Source organism: Manis pentadactyla, chromosome 18 (genome assembly GCF_030020395.1).
Source record: "Manis pentadactyla isolate mManPen7 chromosome 18, mManPen7.hap1, whole genome shotgun sequence".
Taxonomy (NCBI): domain Eukaryota; kingdom Metazoa; phylum Chordata; class Mammalia; order Pholidota; family Manidae; genus Manis; species Manis pentadactyla.
In genome coordinates, this window is record NC_080036.1 from 24,139,281 (window position 1) to 24,159,801 (window position 20,521).

The window sequence follows — 20,521 nt, forward strand, 5'->3', positions numbered from 1 at the left end:
GCCAGGATGTGTGAGAGGCATCCCAGGAGCTGATTCACTCACAGCCCTTGTAGCTCAGCAGACATGGCCCTCTGTTGAATACAGAATTCATGGATTGAGGCAGATTTGTAACAAAAATAATCAGTCAGTCTGGTAAACAACACTACAAAGATTTGAACAAAGTTAGGTGGGAACAGATGACAGAGTAGCTACATCTGCTTTGAGTAGTGGGGAGGGAAAGAGGACAGAGGACATTTTAAAGCCTTGAAAGCATTAAATAATGGGGTGGGATTACCCTTTTATAAACTCAGCATTCACTAGATGCCTGTTTATGTAAGTGGACCCTTAAGAATTCATCTAAACAGTGCCATCCACCGTGCAGTTTATGTTTAGCACTGTGCTGTGAGCTTAGGGAAGGAGTCAGAAAAGAAATATATGGTGGTCCTACCTCAGTAATTTTGGGGGTGGTATTTGGTGAGCAGCCTGAATAACGTTTGGTTCAAGACTCAGCTGTGGGTAGCCAGGTGCGGTGGCAGGTTGGTATCTTTTTGTTCATTCTGTTAATGTTTTCCTCTCTGATGCTAAGCCACTTGGAGTCATCCATCTCGTTAATGTAAAGTTCCACCATATACCTCTCCTCTGTAGTACTCATGAGCATGACTGGTAGCACCAATAATTTTGGGAACTGCAGTGATCAGTGAGTATGTCCATGGTGCTTAACTTCCATAGCTAAGTAGTTTTTAGTGGGCAGAGAAAATTTGAGAGAAGTTGGGTAATTTGCTTTAACTTGCAGGACGTGTGAAGTATCAAATTACATGTTTCTATCATGGGAATCTTGTTGTATGTTTGAATGTTAGAGATAGTGTCAAGGTCATTCTGCTGAAAGGTGACCCATCTGAAAACCTTCATATTCGCTGCACTCCTTACTAAGGCCAGGGTTTCCCCTGTACCGTGGTTCATTCCTCCATTAAAATATAGTACATTTACACACATGTACCCTTAAAATTGTACTGTAAAATGAAAAATGGTCTATCCATTTGGAATTGACATTTGTTATCTGTGGTGGAGTTTGTTATGTTGGAGTCATAGAACTGTGCTATGTCTCAACATGAAATACGGGATTTTATTCACCAGTTTAGCTGTTTTCTTCCATTCCTTTCTAAAAGAATATATATTAATGCATAACTTTAGCAACTGATTTTTGTAGTAAGTTTTCCTGATAAGCTTGGTAACTTAGGAATAAATATAAGCTTGTGAGTTTAGGAACAAAAGGTAACTTTTTCTTGCTTTTAATTTTTTATTGATTGTTTGATATTAAGGTCCAGATTGGTATTGAAATACTGGCATGTTCATTCTAGGCAGGGGCCAAGCTTTTTAAAGTGTATATCTGGTGAGCTTCCAGTAATTTTTGGACTTCAAGATTTGAGGCCCCTCATTTTTGGGAGGGATTTTGGCTTTGCTGCTTTTTCTTTGTCTCAGTTTAACATTGCTGTGTGTGACTAGGTGAATCCCTCTGATGTCTTTTTTGGTATAATTGAGACAGCATTCAGACAAAGACCTTTAAATTAGAAAATAATAGTTGATGTAAAAATAAACCAGAAAATGCTGAAATATAGGTTTGGCATGTTGGTCAGTGTTATAGAGTAAGTTAATATGATTAGTGGGTTTTTGTCTGGAACAGAAATGTTGCAGTATAATGACAAGTCATTCTTTGTTTAACGAACAGTCCCCTCTTAGCCCCTGACCCCCTTGAAGTACTTATTTAAGATCAGTAGCTTCATTTGCAGAGTTCATAATTCTTTCTTTGCTGATAAAAGTGACCATCATTTCTACTGACTTCCAGACATCATGTCCTAAATGCTCATTAATCCTCACCCAGAGAAGAAAGTGACATCCCTAGTTTAATACACAGGGAAGTGAAGCCGAGATATTAATCAGCTGTTCAAAGTAAGCCAAGTAAGATATTGATACTGGGAATTAAATACAGGTCTGGCTGGTTCCAGCTCAGCTCTGCCAGTAGAAATATAATGTGAGCAACATATGTAATTTAAAATTTCCTAGCAGTCACATTAAAAAAGTAAAAAACAGGTGAAATTAATATTTTCTTTAACTCAAAATATGCAAAAATAATACATCAGCATGTAATTAATATGAAAAATTGAGATATTTTCCATTGTTTTTCTAAGTCTCTGAAGTCAGTGTGTATTTTGCACATACAGCATATGTCATTCAGACTGGCTGCTTTTCGGGTGTGGGGTTTTCTCATGTGGCCAGTGGCTTCTCTGTAGGGTAGTGCAGTCCTAGCACCTGTTGCCAGAACTCCATTGTGCTTCTGTTCAGTGTGTAAGTACAAAAGGAAACAAGGTGTCAATGTCAGCTAAGTTTTGAGTGTTTTTGAATGATTTCAGCTTATTGCATACAGTTATTGCATCAGTGCATTTAATGAAATCAGTCATTAGAAAAAGTGGTATAGTAGCCTTGTGGTAATGCAAATATTTGGTTGTTTTTCCTATATTTAGAAATACTGCTCGGAACAGAAATAGATGATGTAGGTTAAAATACTCAGGTAATATTTAAAAGGCAAATAATTGCACTAAAACTAGAGACTTTAAGGAGTGCAGTCACACAGTTATCCTTAAGATTAAATATCACGTTGGCTAAGACCATTTTTAACAACAAAGGGAAAGAGTTGAAATAGTGTATGAGGGTGTAAGGTAGATAAGTAAATTCAACAATCTACCTTTAGTGTCTGCTATGTGCCCTGTGCCCAAGGCAGTCATCCTTTGTTTAATTAGAATGATTATTTCCAGAAAGGTGTTGGGGTTGAGAAGAAGAATTTGGGGGTGATGGGAAGAGTCAAACTGTATTTGTCTTTAGGGACATTTCAACATGAAAACGGTGTTTGCTTAGATACGTATTTCATCCCATAGCATCACAGGATTTCAGGAAAGTACAAACTAGTGTTTCACAGACTTCTTTGTGTGCATTTAAAGAAAGTATTTTATTGTAGTGAGAGGGTTGAATTGTGACAGCAAGTTTATAAAATACTCTCCTTTTGACAGTCTGACCTGCTACTGTGTTGCCATATTTCTATTCCCGATAAAGAACCATTGATCATATTGACATACTTGGTCTGCATTTTTGACCAAGCTTTTCATCTCAGGTAACATCACCTAGAATACGATTGTCAGTATTGAACTGACTATTATTATATATAGAGTTGCTTGTTTACAAAGTGGATGTAAGTACAGTTGCCCAATCATTTAAGATTGTAACTTTGTTGCCATTCTAGTTTACTTGGGTTGGGAGCGGATAGGTATTTTTCCAAATTCAGTGATTTTTTTTGGTGAGGAGATGGAAGAAACAGAAAGAAATCGGTAGCCAGCATTCATTTGTGTCAAGACACTGAAAGCTCTTGAAGGTAGTGTATGCCTTTTGTCATTAGTAACAAATGTGTATATGTCATGTTTTCCAGTAGTATCTTATTAAACAAAAGTCCAGATGGATAGTGATTCAGAAATCCAGGCAGTAATCCTTTTGTGTGGATTCTCAAGTTTTGAGAAACAGTGACAGAGTAAAACAAAACAAAACAAAATGGTGACAGTCTCAGAGAAAATAAACAAGTATTTTGTGAACTGTCTAGGTGTCCGAACAGTCCATGGCACACATAGAATTGGGATAAGTAACGGTGGTTATTTTAGATATCATTTGAGTGTTGTAACATACTGGTGACACTGAAAGCTCTTGAAGGTAGTGTATGCCTTTTGTCATTAGTAACAAATGTGTATATGTCATGTTTTCTGTTGGCTGCAAGTCGCTGCCTAAGGGTAAGTAGGGAAGTGAACAGGGAAATTGTGCCCCTCATTTTCTCTCTGGGGCTGCAGTGTGTGGAGGATAAGAGAAAGAAGACACACCTTTAATATTCTTGTTTCTAGATGGCTTATGAATATCTGACCCTTGAGACAGTGTTCTGACAGAGCATTGGTAGCTCTAAGATTCAGAATATTCACACTTCACCTTTATATGCTCCACAGAACAGCTTCTTGGAAAGTCTGGCCTGTGACAGTGGATACTACTGTTACACCCTTCATTCACCCCTGTATATTACTTCTCCCACTTGAAAGAATGGATGTGTGCTAATGATTTATTTATTCATTGTGAAGACCATCACCTAGCTATTTGTAAAGCAGTCGGTTGACTGTGTCCTAAGACAGAAAAGACAAATACAAGTTGGAAGCTGATACTTAAAACTCATGCCCTAACCTGAGATTTGTAGGGGAGTACATTATTTTGCCAGAATATAATGCCAGAAAATTTTGCTTGAGGGTACAAATATGGAGATTAGAAGTACATTTTGAAAGGGGTCAGGAGCTGGCCATTTTATGTGAAAAAAGTTATCTGAATGGATTGGAATTGTAGGGAAGGGAAACAAATATAAAAAAAGGAACTTTTCTTCTCACTATTTTCTTCCGCATTGAAAAAAATTTAAAGGTTATCACTCCTGAAAAATTAGAATTCTAAAGGAGTTGACCTTCCTAGTTTCATAGATTAGGACACTTGAATGATGTGGACATCTGTGAACCATTTCCAGTAGTATCTTATTAAACAAAAGTCCTGATGGATAGTGATTCAGAAATCCAGGCAGTAATCCTTTTGTGTGGATTCTCAAGTTTTGAGAAACAGTGACAGAGTAAAACAAAACAAAACAAAATGGTGACAGTCTCAGAGAAAATAAACAAGTATTTTGTGAACTATCTAGGTGTCCGAACAGTCCATGGCACACATAGAATTGGGATAAGTAACGGTGGTTGTTTTAGATATCATTTGAGCCTTGTAACTGGTGACTCTCAAAGGGTGGCAAAGCTAAACCTAAAAATAGATGGAGGCTTATCTGCACATGTGAACTTCTGCAGCAGCTGGGTGGGTCTCTTAACTCTTTTCCTTCCAGCTGAATAATTCTCCCTCTCTGTTACCAGCTTTATGGAGAGGTCTTCAATGGCTCTGATCGCATTTTGGAGAAAGGTACGAGAGGGGCTTGAACTAGAGCACAGGAAAGGGAATGAATGGCAGTGAATATTTGATCATTTCTGCCACTGTCAAAATAAAAACAGGATTTGGTTGGAGAGGATGCAGGAGGGTGGCAGATGTGTTGACGGAGGGATGTGTGTCCATGTTCACGTTTTTTTCTCTTTCCCCTTTGCCCCTCTCTCCTCAGTCTGATGCTTACTCTTGTCTTGATGTTGACAATGTAATGGAAGAGGCAGAGGCCCTTTCTCCTCTGGTAGTGCATTACAAACCCACAGGACCAAGGAGAGATGAGAAATACATTTTGAAAGGAGGCTAGCAGGGAACTTTTTACTTACTTAGGCTTATTATTTTAAAATTTCTGAGTAAAAGTTGATTTTTCAAGTTGCTGTTTTTCACCTTTTTGTATTATTATTAAACAAGTGCATTTCCCCATGATGATTAAAGAGCTTTGTTTCAGTAACATCACTGTCCCTGTGTGGGCTCTATCATTACCTCTGTCTGCAAGTGACTTATCCGTGTTCCTTTGAATGATTACTGTGTACCAACCAGGGTATGTGGTCCTGAGGCTATACATTTTTAGGACCTAATCACACCCTCAAGGGGCTTATGTTTTAATAGGAGAGGGTATACTGGGCGGCCTCCAAGAACAGTACAGAGGGGATCTGTTAAGAGGCTCGACAGTGTGCTTTGGAAAGCGTAAAGTGGGCCACTTGACTCAGTTAAACAGCATGAATTGAAAGAATTAGAAGATTGTTTCTTGAGGATGGTAATGTTTATATTACTGTGTCCTGAAGGGTGGGAGGAGTTAGCTTCGGAAGAAGTTGGGATTTTGAGGAGGAAAGGCTTGGAGGAGAGAGAACTGTGTCCCTTGTAATGGGAAGCACTACATTCAGTTTTCAGGTTCTGCACCATCTGAGTCTGTAAGAAAATGTCATTGGCTTAGTTTGGACTTAAATCTTAACTCTTGTAAGTTGAACAAAGTTCTGTTCTAGTAGAGCAGTTTAGTAAACAACTTAAACTTTTATCAATCCTTTCCTAATTAACCTAACATTACCTAATTTAACCAAGCCACACCAAGTGTTGCGTGATTCTAAATTAAGAAAAAAACCCAACTTTATTTATTGATATAGGTTGATGTTAATGTACACTTTCTTATACTGGCTGCAAATCCCTTTCAGTAATTCAGATGCTCTACAGTAAAACGGATAACTAAAAAACACTTAACACCTTCTTGATACAGTATTTTCCTGCTAATATATTAACACCAATTATATTCCGTGGCCATATACAGGTGAGCTACTTGCATATGTAGTTATCCCTTGCTTTTCAAAAGTTTATGTCGTGCAGCTTTGCTGTTAAGGAAGACCTACATGACTACCTGTTTTCACTAACTGAAAGAAATATGAAGAGGATTTTCACTCTTACAAAAAGTGAAAAGCAAAAACAGCTGTTGGCATTTGTTTTGTAGTGAGCCTTATAGAGGCAGCGTGCACGCCCCACTGACCTCCTTCCCTGGGAACCACACTCAGCATCTCAGCCCCAAGCCCCCATTGCTCTGGGAGCATCTGTGCTTCATCTCAGTTAATTTTGGGCATCCGTCAGTAAGATGTGTCCTAAGTTATCAGAAAAGCCTGAGACAGGTTATTTTGGGGGTCTGGGAATGCTCAAACATTATTCCATATAAATTAAAGGTAATTGCTTCTTCACTTTATGCCATTTCAGCTTAGAAAGGTTTCCTAGGATACTGGAACTATCTATACTCTATATATTTTCTCTACTCTATATTTTCAGATAGCGGGAGAAACCTGTAGTACAATACGTACTGTGTATTCAGGTTTATCATTTATTTTTATTGGGATTATCTTTACATTGTTTATAAAGAAAAACCTGGTTATAAATGGTTATAAATGTTATTTTTCTGGGCATGTTTAAATTATATAAAATAAAAACTTTCATTTCTTTTAGTTTTGAGAATATCAAACTATTCATTTAAAGTCCTTTAAAAACTTAAACTAGACAGCACTTAATATCCTCATTCCATTACTATAGGAATAATGGTAAGGCCTTTAGAAAGTACTAATACTAACTGGTCCGATATATATATATATTTTTGAGCAGGTGAGAGGAAGTTTTGGTAAAAATAACTCAAGATATATCTAGAAACAAGATTAGTATATAAGACCAAAAAATAAATTGTGAAAAACTTGTGTGAAGAAAGAAAGAAAGACATATCTGTGAAGTAATGGGTTTCAGTGCTATTTGAAGGTCATTGGCAGTATTGGTGGAGTGAGTATTGATCCTTCCAAAAGGACTTTGAATAGGGTAATCCTCGGTTCAGGTTCATTGTACGGTTTCCACATTTGGCTCCTATGTCCTTGGTGTAGTGAACTGCTAGTTTGAAAAGAAAGTGTGGTTCTCCACAGAGTGCTTCCAATTTTGATTAGAATCCCTTGTTATCAAAATCTTTAATATTCTGTATTGGTTTAGTCATTAATAGTAACGAGTCTTCCCCTTAATGAATCTAAATAAAAGTTTCACTGTAGCATGAGACTCTGACAGTTACTAAGCCAAGAGCTAATAAGGTAGTTGGTAAAAGAAGCAGTGTTCAGCCATTGAGGCAAGAACCTGGTCATTTTACAGCCTGTGAATGAGCCTTTCTTTACTGTTTGGGGCCTCTGACATCATTGTCAAGGGTCATCTATGATGGAAATAGGTAAGAATCTAGGAGAATAAGTTTGTGTGTATGTAGTATCACTTGTACATTAAGGCAACACAGTCTTTGGATAAATCTTAATTTTTTAAATTTACTGTTGGTATAACTGACGTAGCTGAACATATTTAAAGTATATTTTCACATTTGGAGTTATGCTGAGGAAAATGTGAAGTGATCATGAAAATGTAAAGGAGAAGAAATACTCCCAAGTTCTCAGTGCCACTCAGGGAAAACTTGGTGGAAGATGGTACATCACAGTTTAGAATTAATTGACTAGTGTTGTTTCTTCTCAGTTGCTGTATTTTGTCCTGTAAAATCCTAGGGGGAGAGAGAGAGAGAGAGGTTCTAGCCACTACCATATGGCCACCCTAAATGTTTTTTTAAAGGATGGTGTACCACGGGAGAGTGACTTGTTTCCACATCATATTTTATCCTTCATAACCATCTTTGAAGAATAGTCTTCCAAGTAATTCTTGTGGCTACCATAGTCATGTTGATTAGAATCAGATTGTGCATGTTTGGAATCCTGTTTCAACATGATTTCCTTAGTATTGTTTTCTGGTTTATAGGAATTAAAAATTTGTCCTTAATTCTTCCATGCCTTATTTCTGTATTCTGCTTTCATAGGCGTAAAAAAAACTAGTCATTAGAGATTTTGGAGTTTGTTCTCCTTCCTTCCCCTAGTACATGCAATTTTGAGAAGCTTATGTTATCCTAAACCAAAAGCGTGGTAGGGTGGTTTTATGACAGGAGTGTGAGAGGCATGCAAGCAGAGTGACTCCTTTAGGCCAAAATATTTAGCCATTTGTGGTTGGAAAAAAAAATTCCTTTGAAAATCCTTGTGGAATAAAATTGCTAAAAGTAAAATGTTAACCATGTATGTTTGGTAAATGCTAGAATGATTTTAAAGCTGGAAGAAACCACTGAATTCATCTTGCAAGCTTGTTCATTCTGTTGATGAGAAACCTGAGGGCCAAAGAGGTAGAAAGAGACTCAGTAGCACACTGACTCTGGTAAGACTAATAATTGCAGGAGAAATATTTGAAAGGATTGGCATTTGAGTCCAGAAAACCAGTTATACAAGTGTAGATGAAGAAAGTCTCGGTTTAATTAGAGAATAAGCTTACTTTAGTCATGAGTGACATGGCTGTCAGAATTGCTAAACTGATCTTGAATTGCAATAAAAAAAGTATAATGTCAAAAGAGAAGGACACAGGTAGTCTACAAGGAGAAGAGGACCACACCAGAAGAAGATTCACATTGTTAATGTATTTAGTCCTGGATCACCTATCTTCAGAGGAACATGGACAAACGAGTTCGCCTTACCGTTTAACTTAGACTCCTGAGCACTGTTCGAACCCAGAAGTCCCAGCCAGGTTCCCAGGTGCTTCTGAATATCAGTTCACTGTAACTGACTTCAAGTGTTTGTTCCTGGCCACATGAACAAGCCTGGCATTCTGCCTGTTTTCCATGATTCTCTTGCCTTTCTTCCTGTGTAGAGATCACAGTAGTGCCTTTTTACTTTCCTGGAGGCTTGCTGAAGACATGGTACTTTGATTTAAAGGTGTGAAGTTTAGAAGTTGTCAGTATTTTGCAAGGTCAGGTCTTGAGCCTCAGTAAAGATGGTGTTAAGATCCCTTCCCCTTTTTTTCCCTCCATTTTCCCCAGAGTGGCTTGAGGGGTTTAAATGGTCATTTGTGGTCTTGTGCCTGTGCTATTAAGGTCTTCTTTCGAAAAAGATCTTGTTTCTAGAAAGATTTACAGGCATTGTAGTCATTTTTTAGCTTTTCTATGATCTAGCATGACAGAGATGGTAGCTGAGGTATCTTAAGGTCTGACACAACTACAGGATTAGACAAACCAACAGACATCTGAGGAAGCATACAGTCAAAAATGGTGCTAGAATGTCCGCTTGATCTTTTTCTACTAGGTAATCATCATTTGTTTTACCTTAATTCTCTGAGTTGCCATCTGAGGAGGAAGGGAACTAATTGCTCTTTATTGAACACTTAGAATGTGCTAGATGATGAGCCAGATACTTTACAATTACTTTGTTTTCCTTGCCTTCCAGTGGTCTTCTCACCCACTTACAGATGTGCCTGAATTGAAGTAGTGTCGTGGAGCTTGAATTTGAATTCAGTTGTGTCTTGATCTTAATGTGTGGCCTTTATTTTTTGACTACAGAAGAAAAATTGTATTTCTCTTGTTTAGAATGACCTAACAACAACCATTCTTTTCTACCTTCTACCTTCTTATTTTACTTTTATACTTCTTAGGCCTTTAACTGTGTTTTCTAGTGGATTTTCTTGAGTTTCTAATTTAGGATCATATGCTGTTTCTAGAGTTTTCCCAGATGATCACCCTTCTTGTCTCTCTTAACAAGACTAATGGTCCATCTGGGAGTTGTTTTTCAGGCCAGGGAAGAGGGAAGCATGGGAGGTAATTTCCTAAACAGCTTCTTAATATTTTGTTTTTATTGGACTTCCTTCCTTTACTGGTGAGCATCTGTTAGAGTGCTATTTGCTGACATTATTTGGTGCTAGGTGCCCAGGAAAATAGTAAGGATTGGTGTAATTGTGCAGACCTGGGGTTTGGCATATGAAAAATGTTAAAATTACTTCAAGAAATAACATTTATTTAGCCAAACTGTCTTGTTTAGTCCTCTTTATAATACTTAAATAAATCATAAATTTTCAAAAGAAAGCCATTAAGGAAAATTGTCTTGCTGTATAAGGTGGGGGTGGGAAACCATTTATCTTTTAAATGAGCACCTCAAAACTGCAAAAATTCCTTGTAGGATTCCAATTTCCATTTTTTAATTTATGAACATAGAATGTTTAAAACTTTAAGGAGTAACATGCTTGTGTTATATGTTGTGGTCAGGTAGTGGAGAAGGAAATGGCGAGTGAAGGAGACAGGCAGATTGCTGGCAGCTCTTCTGTAGAGTGGCATGTATATTCATGACCTTCCCTAGACCAAAAAGTGACACAGCCCATTGTCACCCTCATCTTAAGTTCTTTTGTACATAAATTTGTGCTGCAGTTTTACAACTACAGCAGAGATGGTGTTGTTCTTTGGTTGCTTTTGAATCAGCTGATGAAGTAGAGCAAATGATTTCTAGTAATTTTTCCAGGTCTAAGATTTTATGATTCTTTCTCTTCTGATAGAAATAATGACTGAAATAATAGCTGAGCACTTGAAAAAAATTCAAAATGTTCTTCAACTGATAATAAATACTTCCTTTTTACTAATCACCTCTGAATTTCATTGGAAGGCAGTAGAGATGAGCGACTCTTTTCCCACTCTGTTTCTGGAATTCTGTGTTTTTGAGTATTGAGTGTTACATACCAGATTAGTTCTCATTTCTTCATTTTCAGTAGAATATGCACTTTAATCTAAGAGCAATAGAAAGCAGCTTTCTTTTTTAGCTGTCTCATTCTAACTTCTTTCCTAACTTGGTCTAACTTTATAGTTTATTTTGGCTGCAAAATCCTGTCTACTTTTTATCTGCTATGAAAATGTATTTTTCCTTCAATGGAGGGGAAAAAAAATGCAAGCTAATGCATATTTATTTTTATTATCTTCTCCCCCACTATTTTCCTAACCTCTTAAACTTTGTTCATGACTGCCAGTCTTTAAAAAAAAGTTGATTGAGTTTGAGGGTAGCTGGAACTTTAATGCAGTAGTGGTTTGTGAAATTTGGAGAGTTCTACCAAATTCCCTCTCAAGGCAGCTTATTGTTGATGCCTTTACTTTCCGAGAAAGTTCTGGTTTATAAGGAGTCTGTTAGAATTTACTTCATTATAGAAACCAGGGAAAACTTTACTTTGTTATCTAGAAAACACCTAGGTAGATGTAAGCCTCATGATACAAATAGATTTTCATTTACTTTGCAAAATTTGATTTTATTAGGCTAATATACAGTGGAAAAATGATCTGTAATGCTGCCAGTGTTGTTGGGGACTGATCTCTATCATTAGAATCATACTACTTTAAAAGAGCAGAAAACTGCTGAGAAAGTCTCTGGGCAGATTTACAACAGCTTTATCTTTTATGGTTTAAATCATTTGCCATCATATTTTTATAAAGTGATGGTTGTGGGGTTATCTCCTCCCCTTGCTTCCTCCCAATTATATAAATTTGGCAAATATATAAAAGAGGAAATAATTACACATATCCCATTACATTACCTAGAGATCGTTAACATTTTGGTTTTCCTCTAGCCTTTTTCTTCCTTATACATGGTTTAAAAGAAATGTTGAGATCAGATTATATATGTGATTTTCTGCTTTTTATTCATTTAATAATGTGTTCCCATGTCATGCAGTTTTTTGAATATTAAGGGATAGCATAATTCTGTTATTTGGAGCTATCAGATTTAACGAATTCTCCATTAGTAGGCATTTTTTTCCAATACAGGTTTTTTCCTCAATTCTGTCATTTCCTTGTGATAAAGTAAATTACTGGATTAAAATTTGAACATTTTCAAGTTTCTTTATATCTTTACTAGATTTGTTAAATTTTATCCAGAATGCTTATGATCACTCTGTTTCATGCCCATCACGTGAGTGTGAGAGTGTTTGTTTTGCCACATCTTTGTCAGCAGTGGACACTTCAGTTTTCCTATGCTTTCTTGATTTCTAGGTCTAAAAATACAATGAGGTTCTATGAGTACTAGTCAGTTCATAAGCTCCTTGGCCCTGGCTTTGGTCTGAGCCTGATTCTGGGGACTTCTTGATCACCCCTTCATAGTATTCACTAAACTTCTTCAGCACTTAAGTGCATTGGACCAAATCTGGAGAGGTTTCATCAAACAAACAGGTTGTCACTGAATAGTTAAGCATTTGGAAATTCTCTGTGAAGGAAAAAAACACCCAACAAAGCTAACCAAGTTTATGGTGTTCTGTGCCCATCCTTTATATGTTTAGCAATTACTTGGGCTGAACCAGCATGTGCAGCCAGAAGAACCAGTCCAGAAGTCTCTGCCCTTCCCTTCATCTAAGCAAACACTGTGGGCATCTCCTCCCTGTTGCCTTTCTTTTTGGCCATGACTAGTAGGTTCTCAAGGAGCTTGCCATATACAGACTGTTTATACAACCTTAGCTCCGTATTTATTGGGCACACATATTTATGTTTTATAGGTGAAACTTTTCTTTATTAAAATTTCTCTTTTTCCAGAATTGAGTCAGGTGTTCTGAAGTGCTGGTGTTACTGGAACTGATTGTGTTGTAAACTCATAGATCTTAGAGGGACTTGATTTTGATAATGAAGAGAGAACTGATGCAAAAATCTTCAACAGGCTGTTGTCATTTAGATGAAAAAGGTTCTTCTATATTCATGGGTTGGACTGGTTGTATCTGGGATTGCACAGGTGAATATTTTCTTTAATTAACTAGTTTTTAGCCAGAGGTGAGTTAAGTACCGAAAAGGGAAGGGAGATAATAAGCAGTCACAAAGATATCAACCGGATGGCTTGTCCGAGCTTTCACGCTTTTCTTTTTCCTAGGAAAACTTTCTCAGAGCCATCGACTCTCTGTTGTCATACATGCAATTTGAAGCTTAGTTATCTCTCTTCCCACTCCCTAGCAAAATGATGGTGGCCATTCAGAAGCCAAGGATTAAGTTTGGGGATGCCTTAGTGTGGTGGGAATTAAAAAGAAAATTATGGAGTGGTTTAAACAATGCCAGTGGATTTCACTGGAAGGGCTGATGTAGCAGTTATTAGAGCCAGTAGTTTGACAGCAAAAGAAACTACAAAAACCTATGTAAGAACTCTGAGCTCAGTAGTCTGGTGCCATTCAAGGTTTGAACATTTCTGTTTAGCTCTTTGTGTGGTTATATTATGTCACATGTAGACATTTAGGAGGGGATTGCTGAATTCTCCAGTATTTGAGGGTTCCAGTTTCTTCCACATTTTTGCCACCACTTGGCTATTTTTACTCTTTTTCATTTTAGCCATCTGGTGGATTTGATTGGTAGTAATTGTTGATGTTGAGCATGTTCCTGTGCTTTACCGTTGTTTATTTGCTTTGGTGAAGTGCCTGTTCAAACCTTTTGCCCATTAAAAATTTTTGTCACTGTCACTGAGTTCTAAGAATTCTTTGTATATTCTGGATACAGATCCTTTCCCAAGTATTGATTTGAAAATACTTTCTAGTGTGTGACTTGTCTTTCATTTTCTTGGTGTCTTTTGAAGAGGGAAAAATTCTTCAATTCTGATGAAGTCTAGTTTATCATATTTTCTTTCATGGATCATACTTTTGATGTCATATCTAAGAGGTCTTTGCCTTAGCCGAGGTCTTTGCCTTAGCCACGGTCTTGAAGATTTTCTCTTACGTTTCTTCTAAAAGTTTTGTCGTATTAGCTCTCATGTTTGTGATCCATTTTGAGCTTAATTTTTGTGTGTGGTGTGAGCTAAGAGTTTTAAGTTCATTTTTTTTGGCATGTAAATATCCACTTATTCTAGTACCATTTGTTGAAAAGGCTCTTAAAAGTTCTTTCCTTTAAATTATATTACTACCTCTCAGTCTCAGATATGCTAATGAGCAGAAGTCATTTTCTGAGTTGAGAGGAATAGAGGGGTTTGTCTTTGGTCCTAGCCTTAATGTAGGAAGGTCTTGAACCGTGGCTTACTTTGCTTGATTCTGATCTTATTAAGAAGACATTCCCAGAGTCTTTGTAAGCAGTGAGTAGAGTTTTAGCCAGCTTGGCTTCAGTTAAGAAGATGCTCTGTTATCCCCTTCTTCTATGGGTGATTATGAAATCTTATTTTAACACATAGTTTAGACTGGATAAGCCTAGCATAGTATAAGCTAACTTGAACATTTGTTAAAAATAGTTCTAACATGAGAATGATGAAACCCTTCTTAAAACATTTTTTTCTTTTTCCAAACAGTTATTTCTTTTTTTTTTTTTTTGTAGATAATTATTTTTTATTGAAGGGTAGTTGACACACAGTATTACATTACATTAGTTTCAGGTGTACAACATAGTGATTCAACATTTATATACATGACAATTCTAGGTACCAGCTATCACCATACCAAGCTGCCAAACAGTTATTTCTAACTATGAAAGTAAAACATGTTTATTACAGGAACTTTTGGAAATTACCTAAGTATAAAGGAAAACTTTTTTTTCCCTGTCACTACCATTCTGATTTTGGTGCAGCAGTTCTTTTAATTTTCTGTGATTAGTATATGGCCTCCAGACAGCATAGTTCTTTGGGACAATATTTGGATCTACTGATGGATCAGGTCTGTATTCTGCATTTCTTGTGGGAAGGGAAAAGGTTAGGAGCTATTCTTTGAGGAGCATCTGTTATGATTCTGGCCTTGTGTCTCACAAAGTTCTATTAAGTATTAAAATCATATTAAAATATTATTAGAAATATATTCCCTTTCTCCATCTTCCCTACCTCCCCCCTTTTACAGGCTTGGGTTAAATAATTTTCCCAGTGTTATCCAGGTAGTATGTAACAGATCTGAAAATTGGGGAAACAAGCATTTTCCAATTAAAATCGCTAACTTGTGTTTTTTTTTTCATGGTTTGAGACATTTAAAGAAGCAAGGATGAAATAGTCCTTTTCTTTCGTTTCTGACTCATGTGGTCTCCCTTTTATTCTCTATCTGAATTAGAAGTTCCAAGATCCCCTTTATGTGCTGCTAAGATTAAGGCTTGTTTCTCTTCTCCTTTCTATGCTGTGTTTTCAACTTGGAGAGCTGTAGTTTTAACTTTGGTATTTGTTAGCTGAATAGAAAGATAAAGAAGAAAGCTGTGATTCTTAACAATGAAAATGCCTTGAATTGGATTGCTTTCATCACAGCAATTTTGATTAATTGCACATTAATTAATAATTAGCTGTGGATTACTCAGTTTCTTCATCTGTAAAATGGACTGGCTACTCAACAAAGGTCCTTCTATAGTATGTCAGCATTCCTAACTTTTCTTGTTAGTAGAAATGTGAAGTAAGTGGCAATACTGTCAGGAGTATCTGCCATAGGGACTAGTATTTAAAGAACCTCTGTCTTCTCAGTACCCTTAAATAAATCTCAGATCATCAGACTATTTGGATTTGAGTTAATGGGTAAGAAACATAAGTTGAAGTGTTCTCTTCTTTTTATGTAAAACTGTGTGTGTAGGAAGTTTGTGGTCCCTGAGCCTTGTTTTTCTTCCACCGTCATTTAGGAGATGTTTATGACTGTTAAGGCCTTGTTAACAGCCAGAACTTCCATTGACACCCCCACTTTATCAAACAGGGTAACTTACTCTAATCTGTTGTGTTGTTGCCATAGTAGCCTGTCTGGAAACAGAAAGATGGTTGATAAGTTTGTACGGGAATCCAGATTTTTCTCCCCCTTTTTGACATTTGCCCCTGGAAATTATTTTCTTAGTGACTCAGGCTAAGGCTTGGTGGATATAATGAGTGCAAAGGAAGATGGGATACTTGGCCTCTGGACAGTGAAAAGCAGAGTTCTTTATATTAATATTTTCTGTTAATCGCTAAACTGTTTTGTTTAGTAATTCTAGGGCTTTCCAGTTGAGACAATTACTTGTTATATAAATTACATTTGTTCTTGACAAATGTTATGTGTGGGTTGAATGTTAGAACTCAGCCTGGGGTGGAGCATCTTACTACTTCATCAGACTCATTCAAACAAACAACAGAGAACAAAGGTCACAGCTTCCAGTGGTCACCTTAACATATTTGGGCCAGTGAATCAAGGTGAAAAGTGATAAAAGGTGTTTTATGAGGTGTGGAAAAGAAATCCTAAAGGAAATAACAAGTGAATTATTTTCATCTCTTATTCTGTTGCTTATGAACCTTTGACTTGATTGTGGAAGAAATGCACATGGGAGTAAGAAGTTTAGAGTCAAGCCTTTGCATTGTTTGTTATTTAGCTTTTCACATGTTCAGAAAAAATGGAAAGAAAAGCTGTTAGTTGAGTGAAATACCAACAAACTCAACAGTCCTTTTAGGATGTCTAGGAGGGAGTACAGAATCAGTTTTAATCTTTTTTCAGAAGACCACATGAGCTGTGTGGGAGAGGGATTACAATTCAGTTAAAATTTAGTGGGTTAGCACCAGGGTCCTTGCAGCACTGCTCGGTGAAAGGATTTCTGTCCCTCATGGCCTTCAGCTTTCCATTTTGGACCTCTTACTTCTTCGAGGCTTTGTCTGCTAGCTCCTTGCCCTGGGGGGAATCTGTTACCACAGGAGTTAACTCTTCATATGGTACAATCATCATAGTTGTTTTGAAAACTATTTTACAGCTGAGGAAATTAAGGTAGATTTGCACAGGGTCATGCATATTGTTTTTCCATTTAATGTCTTGTCTTACGGTATGTGAGACTTTAAATGAACTCTTCCCTTCTTTCCCTCACCCTCCATATGCTTATGTAATCAAAAAGCCCTTATCCTCTGATCTCTGATAAGTACTAGAAAATTATCTGATCAAAACAGTTCTTTGGAATGAACCTCCTTGGGGTTATTTACATTTTTTAGAGATGTTGGACAATTTTAATGAGTATTCAGTTAGCAGTTTGTGGGCCTCATCTGTGAGGCCCCCTAGAATACCAGGGAAAATGGTGAACAACTTGGCACATCAATCAGGCCAGAGAAGGCTGATTGATGTGTTCTGATGTTGAAGACAGAAAAGGAAACTGATACATAGGATTTTTAGTGATCATTGATGTAAGAAATTTGTTATTTAGGCTATTCTGTGTCCTGAAATGTCACATAATTCCATTTTCTTATCTTCTTGTCGTATTATGGAGTTAGTTTATTTAGCCGTGGCTCTGATAAGAATCCATGAGATGCAATAAGATTTTCCTTTGGGCTCCCATACTGCTGTGATTTACCTTTATTAAAGTACTTAGAGACTGACTTGGGGAGAAAGATGCCTTTCTCAGTGAAAAAGTCAGTCCATAAATAAATTAATGAAATATAGTCAAATTAAAGCAGGAATGGGAAGAGCCGAAGTTCCTCGTATTTGTCTCCCTGGAATGGCACTGTCCCTGCAGTTTTCCTTCCTAATTCTTCTGACTCGCTGTAGAAGTGCTGTGGTTGGTGAGCAGCCCAGTATTTTTGCTGGAGTTGTGATGGCAGCAGGTAGTAAAGATGGTAGTGTGGGCGTAGAGAGTTTGGCCCTGCTGTGAAGAAAGCACGGGGTCCTGGAAGGACTGAATCAGAGAAGCGATACACAAATCATGTCCAGATTGTTGGGGGAGTTGAGCCTTGTGATAATGTGGAGGATAATGCTCAGAGGCAGGGAGAACAGTAGGGAAACTGTGGTTCAAAGGAGAGATTGAGGACTTGGGCAGAGGGATGAATAAGGAGACATTGTAGAGGTAGGTAAGATAAGAGTGTTTGGAGATAAAACGTAGGCGGTAAAGGAGAAGGAAATGGCTGCATGACAGCCTGAAGTGAGACCCTTACGGAGGGTGACGCACAGAGAAGGAGAGCGTAGCAGATAGGTTTGGTGCTGAACACCCGTGGGCAGTATGATGTACCGGCAGGTGGCAGTTAGGGTAGGGAGCTCAGGAAAGAAATTAGAGTCAATATCAAGAGCAATCTGCATATACGTGATAGTTGGAACTGAGCAGGTGGATTGGAGAAATATTTGCTGAATGTGAGGGCTGCCTAGAGGTAAGGTTGCCTAGGCTGTCTGGCCAGGTGAACGTGCCTTTTCTTCCTTTCCAGTTCTCCCAGGGCCTCTAAAGGAAGCCCTGGGCTCTGAGGAAGAGAGGTTAATTTAAATCCCTCATATCAGTTAACATTGTATAAATAAACGACAGCATAAATATTTGCATTTTACCATATATTGTATATATATACAATGAGAGGCTGTTGCTGCATGGTGATTAAGAGCTTAAATTTCTAGAGCCAGAGTGCTTGGGTTCTAACCTTCATCTCCTTGTCCTAGCTGTCCATCTACTACTAATTGTGTGGCCTGGGCAATGCGTTCAACCTTTCTGTGCTCCTTTGCTGCTTCTGTAATAACCTTTATAGTTATTGTGAAGATTAAGTGATTTCTTAGTATAAAACCCTGTAACAGAGGTTGGTATGCCGTAACTCAAGCTGTAGTTACTACCTGTCATTATATCATGTACTCTGATACCCATTCTAAATGGATCCAGATAGTAATTTGGTACATTCAGAATCTGATAATTGTGTTAAAACTGACTCACCCCAAATCTTTCCGTTTGCTGCCAGTAACTTTAACACAAATGAGCAAAAACCGATCTGAGTTTCTCCTCTCCTTTTTCCTTGCTCTGGCTTTGGGGGAAGTTTTAACAGCTTTGTTCACCTTCGGTTGCAAATGAGACAGGAAGTGTAGTCACGGCAGTTACAGATTTCCTACCTTTGGCTTTCTTCTCATCCTGTGTCCTCTGTGCATCTGTGTGGGAGCTTCTGGCAGCTCCCTACGTGGACTGTATTGCAGCTTGAAGATGACATGCAGTTCATTGAACTTTTTATTTCCAGTCCTCCAAACAGTTGCTGTAATCATGAGAAATGTTTAGAATGGGTCAAATAAATAAAAGTAATCTGGAAAAACCTGCCTTGGCAGTGGTGGGAGGATTGGGTAGTCAGGGTTTGAGTCCTGTTCAGTTCTACCACTGAACTAGTTTCTTCAGGCCTCATGAAGATAAAAGAAAGTATTATCACCATTTTGTTTTTGCTTTGATACTGTCATTCCCAGAAACAGGTCTCAAAAGGTAAATGTAACCTAGTAATAAGTATAGAAAATAAAAAAGGACATTTAGATATTAAAGTAATTGTTTTAATATTTTCATTAGAGAATGCCATAGTAGCTTTATTACTTAGTGTAAGAAAGAAGATGGTTTGGGACAGAGGTAGAATGCTGGAAGCATGAGTCCTGCACATAACAGCTCTCTCGTGTTTTGGGGACTGTACTTAGCATTTGGCATGTGCTTCCCTGAGGTGTGCCTGTAAACTGGAATGTGTGATAGATAGTCACTTACCTTTACCTAAGCTTTGGAGTAGTTTCCATGAAAACTGTTGTATTTTTTCTAAGTCCCTTTTATTTATTACATTTATCACCCGGTCTTGCTGAGTTACCATCCCAAACATCTGCTGTCTACTTACTACCTTCCTTTCATCCTCCTCTCTGTCACCCAGGCCCTGGCTCTTCTCTGACCCAGATTAGCAACCACAGCCTGCTAGCTGGGATCTCGGTGCCACTTGCTGCTTCTTTTCACTCTCTTGTCCATTATATAAATAAGTGATCCCTTTAATCAGGACTCCTAGTTATAAAATACAGACCAAAATAGTCGATGGGGTCTAGCAGGCCCTAAATGGTCTGGTCCTACAGGCTCTTCCCGTCTCATGTCACACAGTATTCCCACCTGTTCTCTTTGCTTCTGCCGCATTGTTTTCTTTTAACCCTTCCTATTCACCTCCTCTCTTTTGCTAGGTCTTTGTCCTGGAAAGATTCTTCGCTTTGACTGTGGTTTGTTTCTCAGCTCTTAGCTGGAGCGTCCCCTTTCAGGGAAGCCTTTCCTCGACTGCCTCAAACAGGTAAAATGTCCTTAATGTTAGTTTTCATAGTACCTTGCACATCATCTTTGTGCTATTGTCACGCCTCTCTACTTCTTGGTGTGACTGTTTGGTCTTGTCCCTCACTAGATGATTAACCCTCAGAGAGCACAGACCAAACCTTCCGAGGCCTCAGCATTGTCTCCGTGCCTGCTGCGCCTTCAGCGTGTATTACGAAGTCTGTAGTTGTATGTTGAATGAATGTGTGAGCTTTAGGTAATTAGAGGTCATGGAAATAGGAT

At 37.8% G+C, this 20,521-nt stretch overlaps 1 protein-coding gene across 10 annotated transcripts in view; it reads left to right on the top strand.

Annotated features, from left to right (window-relative positions):
• Positions 1-20,521, top strand: part of AKAP13 (A-kinase anchoring protein 13) — a 291,383-nt gene that overhangs the window by 25,096 nt on the left and 245,766 nt on the right. Inside the window, exon 2 of one of the 10 annotated variants that reach the window (XM_057494885.1) lies at positions 20,158-20,261. The exons of the other annotated variants lie outside the window; for them this stretch is intronic. The gene's annotated coding sequence lies outside the window, so the exon portion shown is untranslated. The remainder of the gene's footprint in view (positions 1-20,157; positions 20,262-20,521) is intronic. 10 annotated transcript variants of the gene reach the window in all.